Consider the following 7,716-nt stretch of genomic DNA (forward strand, 5'->3'; position numbering starts at 1 on the left):
TCATTGCACCACCCACTAATCATTGTAAACCAGCCTCAATGGAAAAGTCATTGCAACCACCTACTCCAACTACACCATTGTTATAATTGGTGTCAGAATGACTGCTGAGAATGAACATAAAGAAGAATATGGACAGCCAGAAGATAGCAAACAGAACCATGAATCTTCTGGATTTCTGAAGTATGGCCACAAAGTTACAATCACCACCTTGAAAACATAGTTATATAGCTAATTTTTTGTTTAATTTTGGTAAAAATTTTTGGAGTGCAGTGATCAATAGATTACTATATTTTAACTAAAGTTCAGTCTTGATCACAACACTTATGTCTCAATAACATAGGTGACCGATTTCGGTTATTTCCTTGGAGGATGGTAGGCGGAGCTCTCCTCAGCTGCTATGAAGTCAACTGATCAGTTGACATTGTTGACAACATTTGATATTTCAACAGGTGCACATCCTGTCATTTTCAAGGTAAAACTGCAGCAAGTAAGCACTTTGCAAGGGAATTTAAAACCTTGATTGGCTATGCGATCCAAGAGTTTCAGTCTCCTTGTACGTCAATTATTTGCTGCAGTTTTGCCTCAAAAATGACAGGGTGTGCATCTGTTAAATTGTCAACAGTTGTCAAAAATGCTGTCCAGAAGGTCTCACACTGAAGTACCATTTGGTTGGTTGCAAGTGGCACTCAGTTTCTGTGCATCACTACGGTCTTATCTCTTCCTCCTGCCTCTTGCACTCTCTGGGAGCTGGTGACTTTTTGCCTTCCCTGTCTTAAACATTTAACCATCATTGTGTATTATCCACTACTCTCAATTGCTGAAAAATAAAATATTCTACGGCCCTCAGAACAATATAAGGGGACATTGGAGAAAAGAGGAAACTAGTCGTCATCATGGGAATTGTAACTGTGTAATGTACACTTAAATAAACATTCTGTCATATGCAGTAAGAGATCTTTCATCTACGCAGATGACACAGCACTAGCTTCTAAAACTAAAACTTTTTGGGAGCATCACTTAAACTCATAAATGATGATGTGAACAAACCATGTCCAAACTCAAATATTTGTATACCTCAGAGAAACGTAAAAGTCAGTAGCAAGTGGAATATTACCTGGAAAGCTGAACTGATGTATTACTGCATTGCATCCAATAAGTAAAAGTTTACAGTAACCTCATTTTCAAAGCTCACTGCATTGCCTTGAAGATTAAAGTAAGTGCCAGGAATAAAATCTTCTACAAGCGTACTAGATGCATGCAGCATTTGTACCTGTGTCATATTTATGATGACTCTTGCCCAACATTTCTCCATATCAAAATACATATTTTCCTCGTGGACATAGCACTTTTTGATAACAGTTAAGAGTTAAAGAAAACAACAGAAGAAAATGACACCAGGCAGCCCATTCTTCATGACTATGAAACCCATCTATCAAGCGTCAGTTCAAGAAAATCTCTCCTGTGGATGACAGGAGCCTATTCTACCTTATACTTACTCTTGCCAAATATGGCTCTGTAGAAGTACTCCATCTGTAAGTCAGTCTGGGGATGTCAATGAAGAACTTACTGCTGGCCTTGACATCTCACTATGGCACGGAGCATGATAAACAGATGAAGTATTGCAGAGCAAGGACAACATGAGGCAACGAGGATGCACTCTGGAAATTTATGGAATTGCAAGATGCACAACACCTCTTTGTCTACAGGAACTTTGTACTATGGGCAATCTGCTCTAAGATATTGGAAGAGATATTCAAACAGCTGAATTTAAGGCCATACAATCAAATTGATCTCTCTGTCTCATCATGATCTATATACTACATTTAACGTATTTGGTAACATTATTTGTATGTTTGTATGTTTGATCTCATTTGTTTGTATGCTGGGTCTTATTTGTTCACATTGCATATTGCACCTACAACATTTGTATAACTGTATATTCTTCACCCATTGCATACTTTTTGTAAACTGATATCATGGAAACTACAACAACAATAATAACAATACTTTATTCACTCCTGTCACAAGGATATATTGTGATGTTTACCCTACACAGCATACATTTCCTACATGCAGCTGCCTGCTGCCCACTTGGGTATACACTGCTGAAACAGGTACCTAGTGGAAGTATCTACCAATAGTAAAAATAAATGGTTTAGTTTTGGCAGTTGCCACATAATAAAAAGGTTGTAGAGTATTTTCTGTGCTCGGCTACTGTAGACCTGATGTGTGAGATTGTTTGATGTTAGACGTTGAGAACTGATTGATAAAGAGTGTATTTTGGTTATGAAACATGTACCTCCTCCCCTAGATAACACAAGCTTGTGACAGTGCCTACCTGAATTGCCCAAGCCCTCAGAACCTAGGTAATCAAAGTTTTGTAGAATAGTTGGAAATTGATTTCCAGGAATTGTAACAACGATATACAATAGACAAATTTCCAAATAATGTGGCTTTCTCCATATTTATTATCAGTATATAGATTAAAATGGGCAGGTCCAGTTTCATTTCGTGTTTATGCAAGTAGGTACATCCACCTGTCCACTTGTCAGTAAGCCAATGATAGAACAATTATGTTATAAAGTTACATACTTATTGAAAACAAGAGCTGTGTGGAATAGAAACAGAGAGTAATAGTTATGAAACTGGTTCAAAATACTCTTAATCCACGAATAAAGTCATCGGAAGAAGTTCATGTAAATCAAACACTTAATCAAAGATCACATATTGAGTTCAATGTATATATTGAGTGAACATTACTGGTGGCAGACGTCTGTACACTGATATGAGCACAGACTCTTTTGACTATGTTAGACTGTTGCTGCTCGTTTAATAGCTAACTGCAGACTTATTATGCTCAGGCATTGCTCATTTACTAGTTCAACTGAGGCTGTCTGTTTTGTTGTGGGGCTCAGTCTTTATAAGACTGGGTTAAGAATATATTATGATTTCAGAAACTTGTTTTGAGAAACACCTAGATTAGATTTTAATAATTTGGATGTATGCTATGTTATAATAATTTGGTTTATGAAATATCTGCAGAAGGTCCTGGAATCATTTTACGCATCTTTGTTGGAAATAACTCATTCACAAGTACAGCCACCATATTAAATTTATAATCAATGATGCAAATCTGTGCACGTTCTTGATAGCTGGCTTAATTACTGAAAGGTGTCGTGATTTGGAAAGCAAGAAAAGTATAATGATAAAAAAATTGAATCTAGCAGACATAATGGAACAAAAGGCCAAATTAGTTTTGTGTGTATTTGAACATTCATTACAATTATTGTCTAAGTTAATTGGTTACAAAGACATCAAAGTAAATTACTAAAAAGCTGGGGTGCCAGTCTTTTCAATTAGTGGTGAAACTATGTCTATAAATACATATTAGCTCACCTGAAATTTGAAAGTCATACTTTAGTAATAATTTCAATTCTGAATCTTTCTTAATTAACACAATTTCAGTGAAACTAATGTCAGCATAGGTCTCAATATATTGATCATAATTGTTTGTGTAATAAATCAGAATGATGCAAAGTCTGCTCATACATACTTGAAAAATGACCTTTTGGGAAGAAATTGTCTTACAGCCTCCATAAATGTGGATTTGTTATCAGAAGAAATTGCCTTACAGCATCATAAACATGGACTTGTTATCAAACTTCCATTTAATATCTGTAGGGAGAGCATTATAAACTCTCGTGCATACCCTTCTGCATCATTGTCAGAGCTTTACATTCCTTATGTAAATCATGCTTTCTCCTTGAATTGTATTCATGGTAGTCACTATTTCTTTTACACAACTCAGTAGTTTTACTATCGGGGCAAATAGGTGAATATATGTATTGAGAAGTAGTATTAAGAATTTTTAGTTTCTAGGAGAGGGTTCTACAACTAGATTTACAAACTACACCATCCATAATTCTTACAACTCATTTTTGGGCCAAGAATATTTTCTTTATCAGTGACTAGTTCCGCCAAAATATAATTCCATATGTCATTAGAGAATGGAAGTATCCATAGCATGCTAATTTCATAGGAATTAAGTTCCAACCCTCAGAGATAACATGTAGGGCAACACTCCATGAGCCAAGTTTCTTGTGAAGATTTATTATATGATGAGACTAGTTTACTCTGCAGTCAATCATAACACCCAGGAACTCTCTGTTGTCTGTGCAGCACACTTAACAGTTATGTCTTCTCTGTGCAGCACACTTAACAGTTATGTCTTCCTTAGTTTTGGCGGTTGCATTGTTGAATATAGTTTGTTTTATTAAAGTTTCTTGAGAGTCCATTAACACTAAATCATTTTGCTAAATCAATAAGAATATTGTTAGTAGTTCTTTGAAGATTTCCAGATGTATGACCATCAGTCATGTCTATCAAAATGGTAAAATTGCACCGTAATTTTGTACATTGTGATAGGGCACTTATAAATCAGGAACAGTAAGGGGCTAAAATTGGATCATTGTGGCACTTCACATTTGATGCTTCTCCATTTTGATGAAGCCAGAACCACTATAAAAATCATCTACACTATCTAATACTACTTTGTGCTTCCTATCTTTGAGGTATGACTGTAACCAATTATTTGATACACCACTTATTCTTAAAAGGTTAGCTTTCAGTAATAATATCATATGCTGTACAGTGTCAAAGGCTTTTGATAAATCATAAGATAATCCTGTTGTCCCATTTTATCACTTAGTGACTCTAGAATGTTATTTATAAAAGCATAAATTGCTTGTTCAGTTAACAGACCATTTTGGAAAACAAACTATTTCACTGAGAATATTAAATATATCTAGATGTTACAAAATGTTTGTACATGTGACCTTGTCTAGTAGATTAAAAAACAGTTGGGAGAGTAATTGGTCTCTGACTTGTAATTTCCTCTTTTTTTCACTTTCCTTGATGAGGGGTTTTACAAAAGCATATTTGGATCTGTCGGGTACAATTCCTTTTTTTAAGGATGCATTGCAAATGTGGCTAAGTACATCACTTACTGAAACTCTGTAATGTTCCAGCAAATTGTTGGAGATTAAACATAGTAGATGTTCATAATAAGTAAAGGTATATGGTTTACATTCACAGAGGTGACAAAACAAAAAAAAAATTGCTGCCTGATCACCATTCCCGTCCCAACATTAATCCCAGTTCTCATGCAAAATGGTGTCACTGTCCTCCGACCCTTCCAAAGTTGAATAGTGTCAACTGCCAAAGCTTCATCTGTAACTGTAATATGATCCTGTTATTAATCTATTACACAGTGTAAAAAATGTTAACCGCATTAGCAATAGTTTAATCTGTGAATGTAAGATGATCCTGTATTTTTTGAATGACAAATTTGGCAAAACCCTCATGTTTTTGAATAAATTTGGTAACTGTATATTGCAGGACTAGCACTTGACATTAATTACGGAGAAATGGATAATTGTAGCCTGAGGTTCTGTTTCCAGGATGACTCTTTCATTGTACAGCAGAACATGTACTGTTTTGAAACTTCCTGGAAGATCACGAGCTGTTTATTGGACATGAGCTTTAACAATGGAATTTTGACTTTTTTGGGAGAATGTTCTTAGCAATAGCTCTTTGGATTCAACTCACAACACATCCCCACAGCTTCTGTTCTGCCTTTACCTCTTTCTTAGTTTCTAAAGTTTACATAAGCTCTCCTGCACACCTTGAAAAATTTTATCACGGGCAAATGGCTCTCACTTTACAAGAGAATGTGTTTTGGAAGTTCAACATGCTTTTTACTGACAGATGTTCTTCACTTGGTTGACGTCGTAATAGTATTTGTAACAGATACCTTGTCTCTGTCAAAAACAGAAATCAATTGAACTAAGGGATACCCAAATGCAAAAACCAAGTTGCATCAATCCTAAATGAACAAATATGTTAAAAGACACTAAATAAGATAACACAGATAAAAACAAAAGAACCATTCATACAGGCAAAATTAGGTTCAAAATTTCCTACACACGTCTGCAGTCTCAGAGAGCTGAAACTATCCTGTTTAGTGTAGTTTCAGCTCTCTGAGAGTGCAGACATGTGTGCAAGTTGTGTTTGCATGAGTCAGTGTGTGTGTGTGTGTGTGTGTGTGTGTGTGTGTGTGTGTGTGTGTGTGTCTACTGCTGACAAAGGCCTTAATGGCCAAAATCTATGAGTGTGTGAATCTTTTTATTGTGCCTATCATGACTCAGCATCTCTTCTATATGGTGAGTAGCAACTTTCCTTCTCTGGTATTGTTACATTCCATCCTGGATTTTCCATTGTTTGGTTTATTATGTCTAAATTCTTGGGAGAGGCTAGAACTTCAGGGGTTATTGCTACTGAACAGTTCAATACTCTAGATAAATTTAAAGAGGCATTTTTAAAAGAATATTGGGGCAAGCAAAACCAAATGGAGTTGCTAAGTAGCTTCTTGATTGAGGAAAAGTTTAATCCCAGAAAGGAAAGTGTAAGAAAGTTCGCATTAAAGTGGTTGACAAATTTGTCATATTTAAACAATGAAGTCGATCTAGAACAAATTGTTATGGGCCTGGAAGGTAAACTAACCTTGAACTGGTGAAACAAAATTATTGTAGCTCCGAGGAATGACGTTCATAAGGGTTGTTGCATGAGGAGGAGCATGCAAATCATAATGTCAGACCACCAAATAATGCAGAATCATGGCAGAATGTAAATGTTAACAGTATTGGCATGGACTGTGGAAATAACGTGAGCAGAGATGCCGACAGACGAAATAATGAGGAGCAGGTGCACAGTTATTGATTGTATTCTCCAGTGCAAGAGGATGATGTTGCGCCAAGGTGACAGCAAATGGGGGTAAACATAAGAAATGGTGCAGAATCTTTCAAACTAAATGCCATCTGTGAATGGGCTAGCATTTACAAGATGGGAAGCAGTAATTTGAACCAGCTAGCAAAACCCTTTGTATGTGTTAGCACTAAACAGACAAGGATTATAAGTGAGTAGCAGAAGAAGGTAGTAACAATAGATGAAATGAGCCACATAAAAATCTATACTTTTAATGGAGGTTTAGGGAATTTTTTGGACAGGCATAAACAAATTAAGCACTGTATTTGCAGACAAAATGGGTGGATATTAGCAGAAAATGTGACAGAACCTGATTGACAGAACGTCTTTTGCAACCAAGTTGAGTCAAGTCATGTTCTGGGGAAGGAGAAAGTACAGAAGCTGCAGAATTACAGGAGATTAGTGATGTCATTGTAGAAGAAATACTAGTGCCTGTAAATGACGACGTTTGTGAGGCTATAAGGGAGAGACAGGAAAATAGTGACCAAAATGGAGGTCAGTCAATTAATTGTGGGGAAAAGTAAGAGAGAGATGAAAGGGAGAATAGCCAAATCCCGGAAAAAAATTTTGAGCTGTCATTAGTGGACAGAACAGTTAGTATGAGGGTCAAAAGTGATGAGAGTAATTATGCAAGTCTGTGTAATTTCTGGAAACAGGGAAGGTTTTGATAGAAAGGAGGTTGTGAATGATTTGTTGGAGGAGGGTTCTGATACTACCAATGAAAGGAAGGTGTTGAGTCAGCCAGTAATTAATCTGCAAGTGTGAAACAAAGAAGTACAGTGTTTAGCAAATAGTGGCAGTGATTTATGTGTTGTGAGTAAAAGTTGGTTAGAATCATTGCCAAATAGAAATGAACTTGTAAAGATGCCAGTAATGTGAGTGCAGATAATTGTA

This window comes from Schistocerca gregaria, chromosome 2 (genome assembly GCF_023897955.1).
Source record: "Schistocerca gregaria isolate iqSchGreg1 chromosome 2, iqSchGreg1.2, whole genome shotgun sequence".
Lineage (NCBI taxonomy): Eukaryota > Metazoa > Arthropoda > Insecta > Orthoptera > Acrididae > Schistocerca > Schistocerca gregaria.